At 40.7% G+C, this 23,310-nt stretch overlaps 1 protein-coding gene across 3 annotated transcripts in view; it reads left to right on the top strand.

The window, feature by feature from the left end:
- The first annotated feature begins 1,425 nt into the window (after positions 1 to 1,425).
- The window catches only part of htr2cl1 (5-hydroxytryptamine (serotonin) receptor 2C, G protein-coupled-like 1), a 198,924-nt gene continuing 177,039 nt past the window's right edge, over positions 1,426 to 23,310 (top strand). For all 3 annotated transcript variants that reach the window (XM_029760675.1, XM_029760674.1, XM_029760673.1), the window contains exon 1: positions 1,426 to 2,113. The gene's annotated coding sequence lies outside the window, so the exon portion shown is untranslated. The remainder of the gene's footprint in view (positions 2,114 to 23,310) is intronic.

Here is a 23,310-nt window from a genome sequence, read left to right as displayed (position 1 = left end):
GAGTTACAATAGGTACCCTAATTAGCGAGCTTGGTGAAAGTTGTTAACATAAATCTTTATAATTGTTCACATTGTAACAAAACCTATAATTGCGTAACAGCACTTTATGTAACTTTACCACAGTTTTATATTGCCAAATTACGGCGGCAAGGACAACATACCTTGCTAGCTGAAGGTCCGGCAAAAGAGAACGATAAGGGTACGTAAGTACGGATAACCCGCGATGGACCTAACCAAAATATACAAACTTTTACAATTAGGTGTATTTACAATATAGATATCAAAAAAATGTTTGTACACTGAAAAATAACATTAACTATGCTGCTGTAATTAAATAAAGAAAACACATTGAATTATTATTATTGTTATTAACTTATTAACATCCCCTCTTGACCTGGCCTACTTGAACTGTCCTTGCGTGCAACTTGGTGCATAATCTAGGGGAACAACATCACTCTACTACATTTGCAGGGTCGGCACTAGTCACCACAGCCACAACTCATAAACACTGCTTATTTATACAATTTATCTTATTAAAATGTGATTTTAAATCTAATCTTAACCCTAACCTTAAATAAATAAAAAATCATGAATCATTATGATTTAGCAAAGTTTTACTTTATATTTGTGCTAACTAGTGGAAACTGGCTTGCAGCGCAAACTCTCCCCATTGAGCAGTAGACTGTATCACGAAGACATCCAGATGGTTACTACCAATATTACAAGTAATTTATTGTGTAGGCTGCTTTCTTATTGTTGCCAGCATACATTAGGCTCATCGATCCGGACAAGCTGTACAGGGCCATAAGCAAACAAGAAAATGTTCATCCAGAGACAGCGCTCCTAGTGGCCGGTGACTTTAATGCAGGAAAACTGAACCGTTTTACCTCATTTCTACCAGCATATCACCTGTGCAAACAGAGGGAAAACAATTCTAGATCACCTTTACTCCACTCAGAGAAACACATAAAAAGCTCTCCCTCATTTGTATCATGTATGAAGGTAAGACCCAGATGCAGACAGTGTCAAATTAACGATGGTTTAATCATCCAACAGGGGCAGGCAATAGACAGGTCAAGGCAGGCAGGGGTCAGTAAACCAGAGGTGGGGCAACGGTACCGGACGGCAGGCAGGCTCATCATCAGGAATTGAATTATGGGGCGTTTCAGGCCTTGAAGTGAACATAATTGTGCACTTGCAATTAAAAGGGGGCTGAGGGGCTTACGTTGCTAACTTCCCTTGCTTGGCTAATTGAAGATGGCCATGCCCCCATTTTTTACATTTTAGTAGACGCTCTTATCCAGAGCGACTTACAGTAGTGAATGCATACATTTCATACAATTTCAAACATTTCATAATTGTATTTTTTTCTGTGCTGGCCCCCGTGGGAATCGAACCCACAACCCTGGCGTTGCAAACACCATGCTCTACCAACTGAGCTACAGGGAAGGCTTAAGGCAAGGGTAAGTCTTTTGAGTTTGAAACGCAGGCTATGTTCTGGAACCGCAAAATACCTCATGATTGTCAGCACATGGGACCCATACAACAGGACAAGGCGGGAATTCAACTCGTGGTTGGCAAAGCGCACGACGTCTCTCCGCTCCAGACACTAACCAGGGTGAAATAAGGCTGGCACGGAGATCTGTTTTCTCCTCTCTATTCCCAGTAAACGTCTGGTCGTTAACCGAAGGACATCTTTTATTCGTTGGATAAAAAAGTGTCGGTTTTAATTCACAAGAAAAAGATTCCGGGGTAGATGTCCAACAGACGGTCTCGCTCTAGCGCGCGAATTGGACGTATGCCACTGCCGTAGCACTATAACCACAAACCCTACAGGGTCTGCTGTGCTGCTGAGTCTCGGTCAGTGTGTGACATGCATAACCTACTGGTGGCTGCAGAGGAGAGTGCTTTTACCAGACACAGATTCAATTTCTGCCTATATTCAGTCTAGGTTTGAGACAGGACAGAGGGGAACGCGTCGCGCGCTTCGAGGAGGAAATTGAGTTCCGAATCAACTAAGGACATGAAGACTAACTGACAAATGACAAGAGGAATGCAACCGAAGAAAGAGGACGTTTAAAATGGCACGGATTGAGATAAAGGATCACCTTGTGTAAGTGTAACAATTTATACATGCATAAAGTTATATGTATTAGGCGAAATGGTAATGTTTGATATTTTCACAATCCGTTGATGGCATTTGGAATCAACACTTACAGCTGGTTTGCCACAATTAGTGGAATTAAATCTCAGATGTGTTTATTTTATTACAGGCTAAGTAAACTGACTAAAATAGTCTAACAGTCTGGCAGTTTTGTTAATGATATCCTCCGTTAGGACAGGAAGATTAAGCAAAGTTAAAAGTATGCATAGAATTCCAATGTCAAATGCGACACATCTGTCTCCTATTATGTGCGTAATTGCCATTTAATTCATAGCTCGTCCTGATTGGTTTGAAATGAAAATGTGAATGGACCTTGATCCACCCCTTTCACATTTAATTTAAACCGCCAATACGAGCTAAACAATGTGGCAATTACGCAAAGAATATGATAGCTGTGTATGCCATGGCATTGTTGAATATTCCTTTATGATTTGCTTGAAGGGCATTCTAGAGTGTGGATTATTTAAGCAATAAAGCACGAGGGGGTGTGACATATGGCCAATATACCACTGCTAAGGGCTGTTCTTACGCAGACACCACAAACCCGAGGTGCCCCATTGCTATTATTAACTGGTTAACAATGTAATTAGACCAGTAAAAATAAATGTCTTGTCATTCCCGTGGTATATGGTCTGATATACCACGACTGTCAGCCAATCAGCATTCAGGGCTCCCAGTTTATAATTCCCTTTATCAACTTGGTGGTTCAAGCCCTGAAAGCTGATTGGCAAAGACGTGTTATTTCAGACCTTATACCATGGGTATGACAAAACATTTATTTTTACTGCTGTAATTACTGTGACTAAGAACAGCCCTTAGCTGTGGTATATTGGCCATATACCACACCCCCTTGGACATTATTACTTAAATTACACTGTATATTTGCACAGTAAACTTCAATGGCTTTAGTTAATTTGACATGTTTTGTTTGAGCTGCATTTGAAAACAAAAGTCCAATTGAAAACAGCATTGGAATTGCTGAATTCGATTTTCATAATAACAAGCTAGGACAGATAGTTTGGTTAGCTAAACTAGCAAGTTTGGTTACCACGGCAACTACTGTAGCTGTGGAATGAACTTGCTAGCTACTTCAGTGGCTGTTGAACACATTTCTACCAGGAAATTAACACATTTCTAGTGGAAAATGTTTTAAATTACAGCCATGGTAGAAAAGGGATAATCAACTCAGGACTATGCATTCTTTGGAAAATAATGCAACTCTGTGGATGTTCAGTTCCACTCTGCTAGCACGTCTCGGAGCACATGCACCTTCCACGTCATTCATTATTTTACAAAGAACTCACAGCCCCTCGTTGATTAACCCTTATGTAGCATTTCAGACAATTATATGTATATACAGGGCATTTAGAAAGTATTCAGACCCCTTGACTTTTTCCACTTTGTTACATTAGCTTTATTCTAAAATTGATTTAAATAGTTTTCCCCTCATCAATCCACACACTAACACATAATGACCACGCAAAAACAGGTTTAGAAATGTTTGCTAATTTATAAAAAAAATACATTTACATAAGTATTCAGACCCTTTACTCTGGCAGCGATTACAGCCTTGAGTCTTCTTGGGTATGATGCTACAAGCTTGGCAAACCTGTATTTGGGGTCGTTTCTCCCATTTCCTGCAGATCCTCTCAAGCTCTCCGGTTGGATTGGGAGCATCGCTATACACCTATTTTCAGGTCTCTCCAGGGATGTTAGAATTGGTTCAAGTCCAGGCTCTGGCTGGGCCACTCAAGGACATTCGGAGACCTGTCCCGAAGCCACTTCTGCATTGTCTTGGCAGTGTGCTGAGGGTTGACTAGAGAATATTGTTTCTCATGGTCAGAGTCCTTTAGGTGCCTTTTGGAAAACTTCAAGTGGGCTGTCATGTTCCTTCCGTCTGGCCACCAGACCATGAGAAACACACCCTATATTTGCCGAAACATCAATATTACCATGGTTACTCCATGGCTATTCGGTTTGAAAGAAGTCTGCCTAAAAAAGATGCAAGAGTCTCTACAAAGCAGCATGTTGATTAAAATTATATTTAGACTTACTTTACCAGTTGTCCTTGCTGTTGCTCCTTTTGACGCTAGGAGAGAGAGATTGGGTATCCACAGGAAAGTGTTTCTTGAGTCACCGGGATTGCACGTGATGCTTGCACAATGTGTAAACAATAGTCTAATGTAACCAAACGTAGTTGACCGACGCAAGTTCTTCGCAATCAGCTGGAAGAGTTTGTGAAATTTGCCAGTTGATTGCATGGGACAACGTTCAGTCTGTGGTTGGGTTAGGCTTAGCCATATTGTGAAAGTGTTTGTTGGGTTGAGTACTGATGGTTGGGTTGAGAGCACTTTCATGTGGATATTTTGTCTCAGATTCTCCGTTATAGGAACAAAATCGTCAGGCAACAGGTAAAGTAAATTGAAATTAAGTATATTCAACATTCTGACTTGTAATGGGACTGTTTGGAAATGCTGAGCCTACATGTTAGAGACGAGAGTATAAGAATGTAATTCTCTGATTCGAAAAGAGGCTAACACACTTTCAGATCATTGCTGTAGTGTCAACATTGTTATAACCTGTTATTGAATTGTTTTAAGATGGTCATACCAAGAGAATATTTAGCTATTTGAATTTTAGGACCCCTGTAGGTGTGTGTGTGTGCGCGCGTGTGTACAGTGGCAAGAAAAGTATGTGAACCCTTTGGAATTTCTAGGATTTCTGCATAAATTGGCCATAACATTTGATCTGATCTTCATCTATGTCACAAAACTAGACAAACAGTCTGCTTAAGCTAATAACACACACACAATTATACATTTTCATGTCTTTATTGAACACGCCGTGTAAACATTCAGTGTAGGGTGGAAAAAGTATGCGAACCCTTGCATTTAATAACTGGTTGATCCTCCTTTGGCAGCAATAACCTCAACCAAACGTTTTCTGTAGTTGTGGGTCAGACCTGCACAACGGTTAGGAGTAATTTTGAACCATATTTACAAAACTGTTTCAGTTAAGCAATATTCTTAGGATGTCTGGTGTGAACTGCTCTCGAGGTCATGCCACAGCATTTTAAATCGGGTTGAGTTCAGGACTCTGACTGGGCTACTCCAGAAGGCGTATTTTCTTCTTTTGAAGCCGTTCTTTGTTGATTTAATTCGGTGTTTTGGGTCGTTGTCCTGTTGCATCACCCAACTTCTGAGCTTCAATTAGTAGACAGCCTAACATTCTCCTGCAAAGTGTCTTCATACACTTGGGAATACATTTTTCCGTCGACGATAGGAAGCTGTTCAGGACCTGAGGCAGCAAAGCAGCCCCAAACCATGACGCTCCCTCACCATACTTTACAGTTGGGATGAGGTTTGATGTTGGTGTGCTGTGCTGTGCCTTTTTTTTCTCCACACATAGCGTTATGTTCCTTCCAAACAACTCAGCTGCTGTTTCATCTGTCTGCAGAATATGTTACTATAAGCGCTGTGGAACATCCAGGTGCTCTTTTGCAAACTTCAGACGTGCAGCAATGTTTTTTTTTTGGACAGCAGTGGCTTCTTCTGTGGTGTCCTCCCATGAACACAATTCTTGCTTAATATTTTACGTATCGTAGACTCGTCAGATGTTACCATGTTCCAGAGATTTCTGTAAATCTTTAGCTGACACTCCAGGATTCTTCTTAACCGCCATTGAGCATTCTGCGCTGTGCTCTTGCAGTCATCTTTGCAGGATGGCCACACCTAGGGAGAGTAGCAATAGTGCTGAACTTTCTCCATTTTATAGACCATTTGTCCTACCATGGACTGATGAACATGAAGGTTTTTAGAGATACTTTTGTAACCCTTTCCAGCTTCATGCAAGTAAACAATTCTTAATCTTAGGTCTACTGAGATCTTGTTTGTTCGAGGCATGGTTCACATCAGGCAATGCTTCTTGTGAATAGCAAACTCAAATTTTGAGTTTTTGTTGGGCAGGGCAGCTCTAACCAACATCTCCAATCTCATCTCATTGATTGGACTCCAGGTTAGCTGACTCCAATTAGCCTTTGGAGAAGTCATTAGTCTAGGGGTTCACATACTTTTTCCAACCTACACTGTGAATGTTTAAATGATGTACTCAATATAGACAAGAAAAACACAATTTGTGTGTTATTAGTTTAAGCACACTGTTTGTCTATTGTTATGACTAAGATGAAGATCAGATCCAATTTTATAACTAACTTATGCAGAAATCCAGGTAATTCACATACTTTTTCTTGCCACTGTATATACACTACCGTTCAAATGTTTGGGGTCACTCGAAATGTCATTGTACTTGAAAGAAAATCACAAAACCACAGATAATTCGTGTACAGGTTTGGATAGATTTTAGACATGTTTTCAATTCAAAAATAAAAGTAAAATAATCAGTGCAGCTTCTCAAGTCCATGTGCATTGCATTCCAGTATATTGTAGCTCTAACAGAGAAGGACGATGGGCCGATTTTTTTTTTTTTAATAAATGGTTATTTTTATATTATTATATTTTTATATACATACATGCATGCATGTATGTATGTATGTATATATATTTCTATATTTTATTTATTTTGTTGTTATATATATTTTCTTTTTTTTTTATATTTATATATTTTATTTTTGTACATATTTTTTTTTATATATTTTTATATATATATATATATTTTTTTGTTGCATTTTTATATATATATATATATATATATTTTATTATTATTATTTTTTTTTACACTGTGTCGAGGGGACAACGCAATCCCCTCTAGTTACTGCCCTTGTTATCCTGGAGGTGCTTTCTTTGAGCATGATATGCCGGCATAGGGGTTTAGGGGCAAGATCACGAAGGATCTTAAAGATAAGGCTTGCATCTACATACTGCTTAAAGCTATACAGACTAAATAAATTATGTTGTTTAACCTCTCTTGGGTGGGGGGCAGTATTTTGACGTCCGGATGAAAAGCGTGCCCAAAGTAAACTGCCTGTTACTCAGGCCCAGAAGCTAGGATATGCATATAATTGGTAGATTTGCATAGAAAACACAAGTTTCTGTTAAAATTCTGTCTGAGTATATCAGAACTGATATGGCAGGCAAAACCCCGAGGACAATCCATCCCAAAAGAAAATTTCAGCCTACCACTATTTTCAATTGCAATCACTTTTATTATAAGGCCAAGTCCTCCCAGATTGCAGTTCCTAGGGCTTCCACTAGATGTCAACAGTCTTTAGAAAGACTTTCAGGCTGGGTTTTGGAAAAATGAGCCAGAAATTGTCGTTTTTCTAGGTGGCTCCCATTTCGGCTGTAGTGTTTCCAAGCGCGTTGAAGAGAGCGCGTTGTTTCTCCGGTAAAGACAATACCGATTCTGTCTTATGTATGTATTAGGGTACCTAAGGTTTGATTGTAAATGTTGTTTGACTTGTTTGGAAAAGTTTATTAGTAACATTTGGGATTCATTTTGTATGCATTTTGATGGATGGAAACTGGGTGGATTATTGACTGAAGGGCGCCAGCTAAACTGAGTTTTTATGGATATAAAAGAAGGACATTATCAAACAAAATGACCATTTGTGATGTAACAGGGACCTTTTGGAGTGCCAACAGAAGATCATCAAAGGTAAGGCATTTTTTATATCGCTATTTCTGACTTTAGTGTCACCTTTTTGAAATCTGACACAGTGGCTGGATAAACAAGAAGTTAAGCTTTATTTTGATGTATTACACTTGTGATTTTATTGAAGTTAAATATTTATAATACTGTAATTTGAATTCCGCGCTCTGCAATTTCACCGGATGTTGGCCAGTTAACTAAAAAGTAAACTTTTTAGTGACTGGGTGCAGTATTCGGAAATTCAGATGAATGACGTGCCCAAAGTAAACTGCCTGTTACTCAGGCCCAGCTTTTTCCCGGGCTATGAGAGCCTATGGGAGCCGTAGGAAGTGTCACGTTACAGCAAAGATCCTCAGTCTTCAATAAACAGAGACAAGAAGAACAAGCTCTTGTCAGAGAGGGCACTTCCTGTACAGAATCTTCTCAGGTTTTTGCCTGCCAAATGAGTTCTGTTATACTCACAGACACCATTCAAACAGTTTTTTAGAAACTTTGGAGTGTTTTCTATCCAAAGCTAATAATTATATGCATATTCTAGTTTCTGGGCAGGAGTAATAATCAGATTAAATCGGGTATGTTTTTTATCCGGCCGTGAAAATACTGCCCCCTATCCATAACAGGTTAAACAGCGGTTGACATGCTTCGAAGTACGGTAATGGAATATTTCGAAATCTTTTGTCACGAAACGCGTCGGGCGCGTCACCCTTCTTTACACTTCGGATAGTGTCTTGAACGCACGAACAAAACAGAGGATATTTGAACATAACTATGGATTATTTTGAACCAAACCAACATTTGTTATTGAAGTATATGTCCTGGGAGTGCATTCTGACGAAGAACAGCAAAGGTAATAACATTTTTCTTATCGTAAATCTGACTTTGGTGAGGGCTAAACTTGGTGGGTGTCTAAATAGCTAGCCCTGTGATGCCGGGCTATCTACTTAGAATATTGCAAAATGTGCTTTCACCGAAAAGCTATTTTAAAATCGGACATAGCGAGTGCATAGAGGAGTTCTGTATCTATAATTCTTAAAATAATTGTTATGTTTTTTGTGAACGTTTATCGTGAGTAATTTAGTAAATTCACCGGAAGTTTGCGGGGGGTATGCTAGTTCTGAACGTCACATGCTAATGTAAAAAGCTCTTTTTTGATATAAATATGAACTTGATTGAACAAAACATGCATGTATTGTATAACATAATGTCCTAGGCGTGTCATCTGATGAAGATCATCAAAGGTTAGTGCTGCATTTAGCTGCGGTTGGGTTTATGTGACATTATATGCTAGCTTGAAAAATGGGTGTCTGATTATTTCTGGCTGGGTACTCTGCTGACATAATCTAATGTTTTGCTTTCGTTGTAAAGCCTTTTTGAAATCGGACAGTGTGGTTAGATTAACGAGAGTCTTGTCTTTAAAATGGTGTAAAATAGTCATATGTTTGAGAAATTGAAGTAATAGCATTTCAAAGGTATTTGAATAACGCGCCACAGGATTCCACTGGCTGTTGAGTAGGTGGGATGCAAGCGTCCCACTGGCCCAGAGAGGTTAAATCTCTTTTAAGAGCTTTCTAACCACCAATGTAACATTATGGTCAGATGCCAGTTAGTAAGTTACTGGACTTAATTATTTGATGTCTGTTAGTAATCACCAGATCAATTTGAGTCTGGGATGACTGTTACTGTTACTCTAGTTGTATCATTTGAGTCAGGTTGAAATAATCTGTGATCTGAGTTTTTTTCCTGCAAGTTTTGTTTTCCCAGTATATATTGAAATTGCCCATGAAGATAGGATTCTTATGATCACATTCTTTAAGCATGGCATTTAGATGGTCATGAAATGAGAGATCAGATGTTGGTCGATATAATGTTTGTAGACACTGGACAGAGAAACTCTGCCTAGAAGGCCAGCATCCCAGAGTCGCCTCTTCACTGTTGACGTTGAGACTGGTGTTTTGCGGGTACTATGTAATGCTTCCGAGGTTAAGCAAGCATTTTGTCAAGAAGCAGTGTGGCTCGGTGGGGTCGTGTTTCGGAGGAAGCGTGGCTCTCGATCTTCACCTCTCCCGAGTTCATACAGAAGTGCAGCAATGGGACAAGACTACCAATTGGCTATCACGAAAAAAGGGGTAAAAAGAAGAATGACAGTATAATTAGGTTTTTTTAAATACACTGCTCAAAAAAATAAAGGGAACACTTAAACAACACAATGTAACTCCAAGTCAATCACACTTCTGTGAAATCAAACTGTCCACTTAGGAAGCAACACTGATTGACAATACATTTCACATGCTGTTGTGCAAATGGAATAGACAACAGGTGGAAATTATAGGCAATTAGCAAGACACCCCCAATAAAGGAGTGGTTCTGCAGGTGGTGACCACAGACCACTTCTCAGTTCCTATGCTTCCTGGCTGATGTTTTGGTCACTTTTGAATGCTGGCGGTGCTTTCACTCTAGTGGTAGCATGAGACGGAGTCTACAACCCACACAAGTGGCTCAGGTAGTGCAGCTCATCCAGGATGGCACATCAATGCGAGCTGTGGCAAGAAGGTTTGCTGTGTCTGTCAGCGTAGTGTCCAGAGCATGGAGGCGCAACCAGGAGACAGGCCAGTACATCAGGAGACGTGGAGGAGGCCGTAGGAGGGCAACAACCCAGAAGCAGGACCGCTACCTCCGCCTTTGTGCAAGGAGGAGCAGGAGGAGCACTGCCAGAGCCCTGCAAAATGACCTCCAACAGGCCACAAATGTGCATGTGTCTGCTCAAATGGTCAGAAACAGACTCCATGAGGGTGGTATGAGGGCCCGACGTCCACAGGTGGGGGTTGTGCTTACAGCCCAACACCGTGCAGGACGTTTGGCATTTGCCAGAGAACACCAAGATTGGCAAATTCGCCACTGGCGCCCTGTGCTCTTCACAGATGAAAGCAGGTTCACACTGAGCACATGTAACAGATGTGACAGAGTCTGGAGACGCCGTGGAGAACGTTCTGCTGCCTGCAACATCCTCCAGCATGACCGGTTTGGCGGTGGGTCAGTCATGGTGTGGGGTGGCATTTCTTTGGGGGGCCGCACAGCCCCCCAAAGAAATCTCAGGTTTTTGCCTGCCATATGAGTTCTGTTATACTCAGACACCATTCAAACTGTTTTAGAAACTTCAGAGTGTTTTCTTTCAAAATCTACTAATAATATGCATATTCTAGTTTCTGGGCCAGAGTAGTAACCTGTTTAAATTGGGTACGTTTTTCATCCGGCCGTGAAAATACTGCCCCCTAGCCCAGACAGGTTAATCTACCTGCGTTGGCCGATTTTTCAAAAAGGCTTTACTGCGAAAGCATACCATGTGATTGTCTGACGGTGCCCCAGATCAACGTATTTTTCAAGCAGCACAGACTTCATTAAATCACAAATAGCGATGAAATAAATCACTTAATTTCGAAGAGCTTCCTCTGTTTGCAATCCCAAGGGTCCCAGCTACAACGTGAATGGTCATTTTGTTAGATAAAATCCTTCTTTATATCCAAGAAAGTCCATTTACATTACATTTACATTTAAGTCATTTAGCAGACGCTCTTATCCAGAGCGACTTACAAATTGGTGCATTCACCTTATGATATCCAGTGGAACAACCACTTTACAATAGTGCATCTAAATCTTTTAAGGGGGGGGGTTAGAAGGATTACTTTATCCTATCCCAGGTATTCCTTAAAGAGGTGGGGTTTCAGGTGTCTCCGGAAGGTGGTGATTGACTCCGCTGTCCTGGCGTCGTGAGGGAGCTTGTTCCACCATTGGGGTGCCAGAGCAGCGAACAGTTTGGACTGGGCTGAGCGGGAACCGTGCTTCCTCAGAGGTAGGGGGGCCAGCAGGCCAGAGGTGGATGAACGCAGTGCCCTTGTTTGGGTGTAGGGCCTGATCAGAGCCTGAAGGTATGGAGGTGCCGTTCCCCTCACAACTCCGTAGGCAAGCACCATGGTCTTGTAGCGGATGCGAGCTTCAACTGGAAGCCAGTGGAGAGAGCGGAGGAGCGGGGTGACGTGAGAGAACTTGGGAAGGTTGAACGCCAGACGGGCTGCGGCGTTCTGGATGAGTTGTAGGGGTTTAATGGCACAGGCAGGGAGCCCAGCCAACAGCGAGTTGCAGTAATCCAGACGGGAGATGACAAGTGCCTGGATTAGGACCTGCGTCGCTTCCTGTGTGAGGCAGGGTCGTACTCTGCGAATGTTGTAGAGCATGAACCTACAGGATCGGGTCACCGCCTTGATGTTAGTGGAGAATGACAGGGTGTTGTCCAGGATCACGCCAAGGTTCTTAGCACTCTGGGAGGAGGACACAAGGGAGTTGTCAACCGTGATGGCGAGATTATGGAACGGGCAGTCCTTCCCCGGGAGAAAGAGCAGCTCCGTCTTGCCGAGGTTCAGCTTGAGGTGGTGATCCGTCATCCACACTGATATGTCTGCCAGACATGCAAAGATGCGATTCGCCGCCTGGTTATCAGAAGGGGGAAAGGAGAAGATTAATTGTGTGTCGTCTGCATAGCAATGATAGGAGAGACCATGTGAGGATATGACAGAGCCAAGTGACTTGGTGTATAGCGAGAATAGGAGAGGGCCTAGAACAGAGCCCTGGGGGACACCAGTGGTGAGAGCGCGTGGTGCGGAGACAGATTCTCGCCACGCCACCTGGTAGGAGCGACCTGTCAGGTAGGACGCAATCCAAGTGTGGGCCGCGCCGGAGATGCCCAACTCGGAGAGGGTGGAGAGGAGGATCTGATGGTTCACAGTATCAAAGGCAGCAGATAGGTCTAGAAGGATGAGAGCAGAGGAGAGAGAGTTAGCTTTAGCAGTGCGGAGAGCCTCCGTGACACAGAGAAGAGCAGTCTCAGTTGAATGCCCAGTCTTGAAACCTGACTGATTAGGATCAAGAAGGTAATTCTGAGAGAGATAGCAGGAGAGCTGGCCAAGGACGGCAAGTTCAAGAGTTTTGGAGAGAAAAGAAAGAAGGGATACTGGTCTGTAGTTGTTGACATGGGAGGGATCGAGTGTAGGTTTTTTCAGAAGGGGTGCAACTCTCGCTCTCTTGAAGACGGAAGGGACGTAGCCAGCGGTTAAGGATGAGTTGATGAGCGAGGTGAGGTAGGGGAGAAGGTCTCCGGAAATGGTCTGGAGAAGAGAGGAGGGGATAGGGTCATTTAGTTGGCGCCATCGATTTCAGTAATCCACTCGTTCAACATGCAGACAAAGGAGTCCAAAAAGCTATCGCTAAACTTTGTCCAAACAAGTGAAACAACATTTCTATTTAATCCTCCTATCTCTAAAATGTAAATAAACTATAATATTTAATACGGTAAGTAGTATGTTCAATAGGAAAGGAAAATTAGTAAGTGCGCGCCCTCTCCCTCGCATGCCGAAAGACTATTGTTCCGGTGCTCTTCTCACAAAAACTCAAAATACTTGTTTGTTTTTCAAAAAAACAGCCTGAAACCTTGAATAAAGACTGCAATTTTTATGGCTTCCACTAGATGTCAACAATCTGGGAGACGGATTTACATAGAAACAATAGGTTCCCATTATAAGAACCTGGGAGCTCAACAACAAAAAAATTTGGTTGGATTTTCTTCAGATTTTTGCCTGCCATATCAATTCTGTTATAGTCTCAGACATTATTTTAACAGTTTTAGAAACTTCAGTGTTTTCCATCCAATGCTACCAGTTATATGCTTATCCTGGCTTCTGGGCCTGAGTAACAGGCAGTTTACTTTGGGCATGTCAGTCAGGCAGAAATTCAGGAAACTAGACCCTATCCCTAAGAAGTTTTAAGCAGACTGAACATTTGACATCCCTACCTCTAGATCTCTCTGCGTAATATTGGAGACAGCATACTGGGCACACACTGGTTGAATCAACGTTGTTTCCATGTCATTTCAACAAAATTTACATTGAATCATTGTGGAATAGACTTTGAACAGTGGGAGGTAGTTGGAAGACTGCCATACCAGCTCAGCCGCCGTGTTCCTTTATAGGTGGCAACTGATCAACACAAACACAGAAACCACACAATCTAATTTTCTATCTCACTCTTTCGTGCTCACACTCTCACATCACTTGGTCTCTCACTATCTCTCTCTCGCACTCTTTCCCTGCCCTCCATAATGTTCATTACATTAATCTTTGACTCATGTCCAACAGATCTAATCCTTAGCAATGCTTAAAGGTCACCTGACTACATTGACTGTTAATCTCACTGCTACAACATCATTGAAATATAATTCAAATCTCAGTGAAAACCTCTACTCTAAATCCATTTTAGGGATTACAGAAAAAGATACGTGAGAGTGAAAATAATAATGTGAAAAATAAATAGGAGGGCCCAAGAACTCCAGGCTAACCTGCCTAAATGACTATCACTCACATCTGCACTCACATCTGTAGTTATAAAGTGCTTTTAAAGGCTGGTCATGACACACATCAACACCATCATCCTAGACACCCTAGACACACTCCAATTTGAATACCACCCCAACAGAACCACAGATGAGGCGATCTCAATTGCACTTCACACTGCCCTCCCCCACCTGGAAAAGAGGGGAAATAACTATGCGAATGCTGTTCATAGACTACAACTCAGTGTTCAACACCTTAGTCCCCTTCATTAAAGCTCATCACCAAGCTAGGGATCCTTGGTCTGAACCCCTTCCTCTGCAACTGGATCCTGGACTTCTTGACAGGCTGGTCCCAGGTGGTGAGGGTAGGCATCAACACCTCCGCCATGTTGACCCTCAACAGGTTGGCCCCTCAGGGGTGTGTGCTTAGTCCCCTCCTATACTCCCTATTAACCAATGACCGCATTCCCACGCACGACTCCTACAGCATCAAGTTTGCTGACGGCACGATGGTGGTAGGCAATGAGTCAGCCTACAAAGAGGAGGTCAGAGAATTAGCAGTGTGTTGCCAGGACAAGAACCTCTCCCTTGTAAATGTTAAGCTGTTTAAAGATGTTACTCTCATCGGCTACGGGGAGCGAGATCACACAATCGTTCAGAACAGCTGGTTTCCCCTTTAACCTGTTGGGGATAGGGGGCAGTATTTACACGGCCAGATAAAAAACGTACCCGATTTAATCTGGTTACTACTCCTGCCCAGTAACTAGAATATGCATATAATTATTGGCTTTGGATAGAAAACACCCTAAAGTTTCTAAAACTGTTTGAATGGTGTCTGTGAGTATAACAGAACTCATATGGCAGGCAAAAACCTGAGAAGATTCTAACCAGGAAGTGGCCTGTCTGACAAGTGGTTGTTCTTCTTGCCTCTGTTTATTGAAGACTGAGGATCTTTGCTGTAACGTGACACTTCCTATGGCTCCCATAGGCTCTCAGAACCCGGGAAAAAGCTGAATGACGTAATTCAATGCCCAGGCTGAAACACACTAGCTCGTTTGGCAAGTGCTCTATCAGACGGCCATTAGACGAGGCTCGTGCATGAGGGGATAGCATGCTTTTACTTTTTCTCTCGTTGAATGTAAACAGGCTTTGCCAGTCGGAATATTATTGCTTTTTTATGAGAAAAGTGGCATAAAAATGTATTTTAAACAGCGGTTGACATGCTTCGAAGTACGGTAATGGAATATTTAGAATTTTTTTTTGTCACGAAATGCGCAATGCTCGTAACCCTTATTTACCCTTTGGATAGTGTCTTGAACGCACAAACAAAACGCCGCTGTTTGAACATAACTATGGATTATTTGGGACCAAACCAACATTTGTTATTGAAGTAGAAGTCCTGGGAGTGCATTCTGACGAAGACAGCAAAGGTAATAACATTTTTCTTATAGTAAATCTGACTTTGGTGAATGCTAAACTTGCTGGGTGTCTAAATAGCTAGCCCTGTGATGCCGGGCTATCTACTTAGAATATTGCAAAATGTGCTTTCACCGAAAAGCTATTTTAAAATCGGACATATCGAGTGCATAGAGGAGTTCTGTATCTATAATTCTTAAAATAATTGTTATGCTTTTTGTGAACGTTTATCGTGAGTAATTTAGTAAATTCCCCCGGAAGTGTTGGGTGGGAATGCTAGTCACCTGCTAATGTAAAAAGCTGTTTTTTGATATAAATATGAACTTGATTGAACAGACATGCATGTATTGTATAACATAATGTCCTAAGATTGTCATCTGATGAAGATCATCAAAGGTTAGTGCTGCATTTAGCTGTGGTTTGGGTTTATGTGACATTATATGCTAGCTTGAAAAATGGATGTCTGCTTATTTCTGGCTGGGTACTCTGCTGACATAATCTAATGTTTTGCTTTCGTTGTAAAGCCTTTTTGAAATCGGACAGTGTGGTTAGATTAAAAGTTGTGAGCTTGCACCGCGGGACTTAGAGGTACCCAGCATCATGGCGTCATTGCTCCAGATCACCACAAGGGGCAGTTAGAGCACTCATTATGCTTTTGAGTCCCAAGGACTATATATGACCAATCATATCGAGTGGTTCCAATGACGAATTTTGACGCATGCCACCCATGCCTGGTGGCGTTCTTCAACAAAGATGGCTGACAAAACATTACACTGGAACCAGATGTAAGTTATAATGAGTCAAGGAATATGTTAATGTAGAGAAACTTTTGTGCATATTTTTTTTTGTCAAAGTTAATTTACGAAACTTGCTAAATAGCGATTTATCTGACTAGCTAACATTAGCCAGCTAGCTAGTGTTAGGAGAATGAATTTGTAATTCGTGGTTAATGTTTTAGGGACTCCTGAGAACTAGCAAACCAGGCTGTCGTCTTGTGAAACAGTGGAAGTAAAGAATCTAGCTAGCTAAGGCATTTACTGCAAATTGAATGTACAATTGTGTAAGCTTGCCTGCTAGCTAATTATTTACTTGCTTATTGTGTAGTGGAGGATAACAATAACTGTATGCCTATGGATGTGTAGCTAGCTACAGTATGTAGCCGATCTGTGTATGGACCCTAAAACGTTGGTATGAATATTAGCTCAGAACCTAATCTATGATCCTCAGCTATCATAGTTGTTCTATCAACTTCAAGTCTGAATGGCATTAATGAAGCCTATGGATAGAGTAGAATATAATAACTTTTTTGTGCCAAGGTTGCAAGTCCTATGTACATGTATTGTAGTTATTACCACGCATGAGATTCCCGCATTGTAGCCTGTACATTAAATATATTCACTGATCATGTACTCTTCCTTGGCAAATAAAGGTTCGGTTCAGGTATGAATCTCAGACATTATTTTTCAGTCATATCAAACCCAATTATTTGAATGATGCTGTGTCTGCATGTATGTATTACAATTATACACTTCAACAGTGTTTACCGCTCCTGGGATATCAATGATTACACATTGTAACTATGCAATAGACTAGAAACATGACTGATTTGTAATTCATATATAATAAAAAAAACAATGCATATCTAACTCCCTTCATCTGCATTAATCTGAGGACACAGGATAGTATTTCAATGAGATGCATAATATCAACCAGTGGAGAATGTGAAATGCTTTATTGAAAGAAGTTTATTATCCAGGTGTTATTAATACATGTATTTATAATATTACAATTATAATGCAAGTTCAATCGGTACTTCAATGCACATATGGTGTGCATTATAAAACGAGGAAGAAAGACAAGGTGGGGAGAGAGTTGTAGAAGACAAAGGAAAAAGAGGTAAGAACAGCGGCAGACAGCATATGATTAATTAATTACAGTGCTATATTCTCATTTCATCACAATTGCGGTGTCTCCTAACCAACCTTCGGGCCAACTGGGGACCCAATGCTATCTTAAGAGTGGGTGAGGTGGCGATGACGGGACTGGCTTCCTCTCTCACATCAAAACATACCTGCAGATGAGAGAGAGCATGGAAGAGGGACAGGAACGAGATGGGAACAACAACAATTTGTTCCAAGTTGGGGAGGGGGGCTAATAGCTGAACAATAGACTGCTCAACCTTTACTAAAGAATAGTCTCATAGCCGAGCTAGGTGTGGGGGAAAAAAACAATCACAGACCAGATTTGCACCAACGACCAAGGGGTAGCTTGCTACTCAATGTAATAAAGTAATGACTTTTCAAATAAGTTACCGTACATGTTCTGTTGGCTGACAACTTGTTAGCTACGCTGTCCTTACAAACCACATACCAGTAGATACTGCTGTAATGATATGCTATGTTTGCTAGCTACCTAACGTTAGTAGTTATACATCAAACTTGCCAGTATATTAACTACCCAACATTTATTGACTTGATTATTCCAGTCATTTTTAGCTTAGCTAAATGGTATAATCGTTGTGCGTTCTCAATGGACAATCGGGTGCTTTCGTAAATTCGCTCTGGCCATCTATAGGCTGGACAATAGAACGAGTCAAAGCTTGGGTGCTTGACTGCCAGAACATTCAAATCGACCCGAACGTCCAGTGTGTTATCCGCCAGCGACACGGTCTGAATTTACAAATGGACAGTCTGACAATGCTCTGAATTTATGAGCGTCACGTTGTACAGTGCCATATTTTCTGATCCAGCTTAACGGAAACCCAGAGGGTTTTTCATTTTTCATGGAATAGAAACACCATAATATTAATCAAATTAATTAAGCCAAATTTCTTAATCAATCCCATATACTATTTTTGTAATTACAAGGTTTTAAATTCTCTAGTAATGCCAATACGGAATACTATCAAATGCTTCTCAAAGATGTGCTCTGGTGGTCAAACTAGCAATAACTTGCAGTAACAGAAAAAATGTCTGAGAATTAAATTATGTGCTACATAATGCTGCAGCAGCACGCAAGGTGTGCTGCAGTATGATGCAACTTTTAAAGAAGGAACCACTGTACAATAGTAATTTACAACATTAACACATACACACGTACACATGGATTTTGTGTTGTAGATATGTGGTAGTAGAGTAGGGGTCTGAAGGCACACACTTAATGTGTTGCGAAATCTGTTGTGTGTATTGTGACGTTTTTAAAATTGTATAACTGCCTTCATTTTGCTGGACCCCAGGAAGAGTAGCGTCTGCATTGGCAGCATCAAATGGGGATCCATAATAAATACAAATACAAACCTCCCCCCTCTTGCGCTATTGATTTCAAAGTGATAATCGATATGAGTGATTGACAAAACAGTGAGGTGTTTCTCTTTCTGTTGTTGACCCATTATCAATATGCAACATTCCAACATGTCTTCTTCACATTGTCCTATAACCAGTTTCTGTGTGGCTTTTGAGTTGTGGTAATTTCAACAGTGCATACAACCTGATTTCTCCCCTAATCGTGATTTATTGCCACAACAGGGTTTATGGTGCGTGTGCAGTTTATAAGGTGCTTGTAAAACAAATTATAATTGCAGAAAAACATAAAATGTACTAAGTTTTCAATAAATCACAAACTTTATCTGCATACTGGTTATTGATTTGGACACGTTAAGACTGTTTTGACATTGGGCTATTTATCAAAATGTCAAAGCAAAGCAGCGACAGCATAATTTTAAACTTATTACGTTTTAGGAATATAAATTGAACTTCCATTTAATTTCCAATGGTATTGTACTTAATCAGGTTAAAGCTGCTGAATGAGTCCAAAAACGTGCTGTGTTTTATTTATTTGGTAATATACCAGAAATCGCCAAAACTGGTTTGCCCTGCATCCTAGGGTGGCAGGGTAACATATCCACCACCTGTTTCTTTGACAAGCCAGGCACGCGCACACATACATATAAACAAATATATACACACACATGAAGCTGCCCAGTAATAGTAATTGATGGTGGCACTTAGACATTCTTTCCCTATCTACATTAAAGACATGCGCTAGCAAGCAAGTATTTTTTTTTAACACTTTAGGCCCCAATTGAATTCAAGAATGCTGCTGTAGATTGCTGAGGATTTTCAAGATAAAGCTCATTTTCTCACACATTTCAAACAGAGAGCTCAAAACAAATAGCTATTAGTTAACTTAGTTTTACAGACCACAACCTCTTCTTTATGACATCACATTCATGTCATTAGGAATAACTCACGCAACACAACAAAACACGAGTATTTAAATTGTATATTTGACTAAATTACTCAAATGTACCAAATATAATATATTAAACTTAGAAATATTATTTACATATAAAAAGAATAGTCCAAAATAATTCATACATGCATAATCTATTAATAGAATTACAGTCTTCCCTCAATTAGCCCCAAAATCCCTAGTTTGAATGTGATTGTTTACTGGAAGCTGTGCAGCGCCATTTTCCCCCTTGTGCGCCAGCCCCCTAGCAATTCGAGTTCCAGTTAATAAGGTTCAGCACCTTGCCATTTGTGACCGACCGGCTTGATGCGGTCTTATGTAGCAAAATTTGAAATAGTGTTTTTTACATTGGATAAAAGTATAGACTCAGAGCTAGAAAATGGTATGTCATACACTACAGTTGAGGAACAATGGGGAAGTAATTCTGCTTTGAAACTTGTAATCACATTTGAGAAAATGTCCCTTGAATGTCTTGGTAAATCTACTGGAGAGCTCTTCTTTGTCTACACCCATTCAGCATAGTTCACACCATCTTAAGCATTAGCCCCACCCATCTCTTTAAGGGTTGACATGTGAGGTCATGTACTAAACAACCAAAGATTTAAAGACTAGAGGACTGGTTTATACTACGTCTATCGACAGTTGTCACAATGACATCATGAGCATTCTATTGTCGTCCAACATCAAACTTGTCGTTATGAAAAACTATAAACACAAAAACTACAGGCTGCATGACAGCAGCCTGGTGGTCCAAAATAGCATAACTAGTGTATTTTAACACCAATAAACCCACCTGTTTAAAATGTATTTAGTATATGTCAATATAGCAAACCAGGCAACTAAAAGCAACTTTATAAATGTTTTGGTTAGTTTCTAGCTTGTTAGTTAGCTAGCTAATTTTAAGTTAGCTGGCTAGCCACTTCAAATAATTAACATATCATATAGCTGACATCTTCACTTAAGCTCATTTGTCTATATTATTACAAGAAAATAAACTCACAAGATCATTATTTAGAAGATGATGGCGAGCCAATTACAGTTGAGTCTAACTAAATTAAAGCAGGCAACTTAGGTTGGCGTCATTAACTCATTTTTCAACCACTCCACAAATTTCTTGTTAACACACTATAGTTTTGGCAAGTCGGTTAGGACATCTACTTTGTGCATGACACAAGCAATTTTTCCAACAATTGTTTACAGACACAGTGAAATAATCTATCACAATTCTAGTGGGTCAAAAGTTTACATACACTAAATTGACTGTGCCTTTAAACAGCTTGGAAAATTCCAGAAAATTGTCATGGCTTTAGAAGCTTCTGATAGGCTAATTGACATCATTTGAGTAAATTGGAGGTACCTGTGGATGTATTTCAAGGCCTGCCTTCAAACTCAATGCCTATTTGCATGACATCATGGGAAAATCTAAAGAAATCAGCCAAGACCTCAGAAAAAAATAGTAGACCTCCAGAAGTCAGGTTCATTTTTGGGAGCAATTTCCAAACGCCTGAAGGTACCACGTTCATCTGTACAAGCAATAGTACGCAAGTATAAACACCATCGGACCGCACAGCCGTCATATCGCTCAGGAATGAGATGCGTTCTGTCTCCTAGAGATTAACATACGAAAAGTGCAAATCGATCCCAGAACAACAGCAAAGGACCATGTGAAGAAGCTGGAGGTAATGGGTACAAAAGTATCTATATCCACAGTAAAACGAGTCCTATATCGACATAACCTGAAAGGCTGCTCAGCAAGGAAGAAGCCACTGCTCCAAAACCACCATACAAATGCCAGACTACGGTTTGGAACTGCACATGGGGATAAAGATCATACGTTTCGGAGAATTGTCCTCTGATCTGATTAAACAAAAATAGAACTCTTTGGCCACAATAACCATCGTTATGTTTGGAGGAAAAAGGGGGAGGCTTGCAAGCCGAAGAACACCATCCCAACCGTGAAGCACGGGGGTGGCAGCATCATGTTGCTGGGGTGCTTTGCTGCAGGAGGGGATGGTGCACATCACAAAATAGATGGCATCATGAGGGAGGAAAATGATGTGGATATTTTGAAGCAACATCTCAAAACATCAGTCAGGAAGTTAACCTCTCTCGGGTATGTGGGACGATTTCGTCCCACCTACGTAACAGCTACTGAAATTCCAGTGGCGCGATTTTTGAATCGTTAGAAATACTATTACTTCAATTTCTCAAACATATGACTATTTTACAGCTATTTAAAGACAAGAATCTCGTTAATCTAACCCCACTGTCCGATTTCATAAAGGCTTTACAACGAAAGCAAAACATTAGATTATGTCAGCAGAGTGCCCAGCCAGAAAAAATCAGACAGCCATTTTTCAAGCTAGCATATCATGTCACATAAACCCAAACCACAGCTAAATGCAGCACTAACCTTTGATGATCTTCATCAGATGACACACCTAGGACATTGTGTTATACAATACATGCATGTCTGTTCAATCAAGTTCATATTTATATCAAAAAACAGCTTTTTGCATTAGCATGTGACGTTCAGAAAAAGCATAACCCCCGCAAACTTCCGGGGAATTTACTAACAGTTTGCTAAATTACTCACGATAAACGTTCACAAAAAGCATAACAATTATTTTAAGAATTATAGATACATTACTCCTCTATGCACTCGATATGTCCGATTTTAAAATAGCTTTTCGGATGAAGCACATTTTGCAATAATCTAAGTACATAGCCCGGCATTACAAGGCTAGCTATTTAGATATCCACCCAGGTCAGCCTCCACCAAAATCACATTTCCTATAAGAAAAATGTTCTTACCTTGCTTGTTCTTCATCAGAATACACTGCCAGGACTTCTACTTCAATAACAAATGTTGGTTTGGTCCCAAATAATCCATCGTTATATCCAAACAGCGACGTTTTGTTCGTGAGTTCTAGACACTATCAGAATGCTTCTTCACGGTCCCGCGCATGGCGCATTGGTGTGTCAAAAATGTCTAAATATTCCATTACCGTACTTCGAAGCATGTCAACCGCTGTTTAAAACCAATTTTTATGCCATTCAACTCGTAGATAAGTGATAATATTCCGACCGGGAGTATGCATTGAGCCTAAACAGCCGAATAAAATTTCTCCTCAGAAGCGACTCATGCACGCGCCTCATTCAAAGGTCCTCGGAGCAGCCACTTACAAAAGGTGATAATGTGTTTCAGCCTGAGGCTCCCTCGTAAACCTTCAGTTATTTCCCGGGCTCTGAGAGCCTATCGGAGCCCTGGGAATTGTCACGTTACAGCTAAGATCCTTACTTTTCAATAAAAAGATGCAAGACGCACGACTCCTTGTCAGACAGGGTACTTCCTGCTTGAAACCTTGTCAGGTTTTTGCCTGCCATAGGAGTTCTGTTATACTCACAGACACCATTCAAACAGTTTTAGAAAATTCAGAGTGTTTTCTATCCAAACCTGAACAATAATATGCATATTCTAGCTTCTGAGTTGGTG

This window comes from Salmo trutta, chromosome 8, assembly GCF_901001165.1.
Source record: "Salmo trutta chromosome 8, fSalTru1.1, whole genome shotgun sequence".
Classification (NCBI taxonomy): domain Eukaryota; kingdom Metazoa; phylum Chordata; class Actinopteri; order Salmoniformes; family Salmonidae; genus Salmo; species Salmo trutta.
Note: the sequence above shows the minus strand (reverse complement) of the source record. Positions and strands in the feature narration are given on the sequence as shown.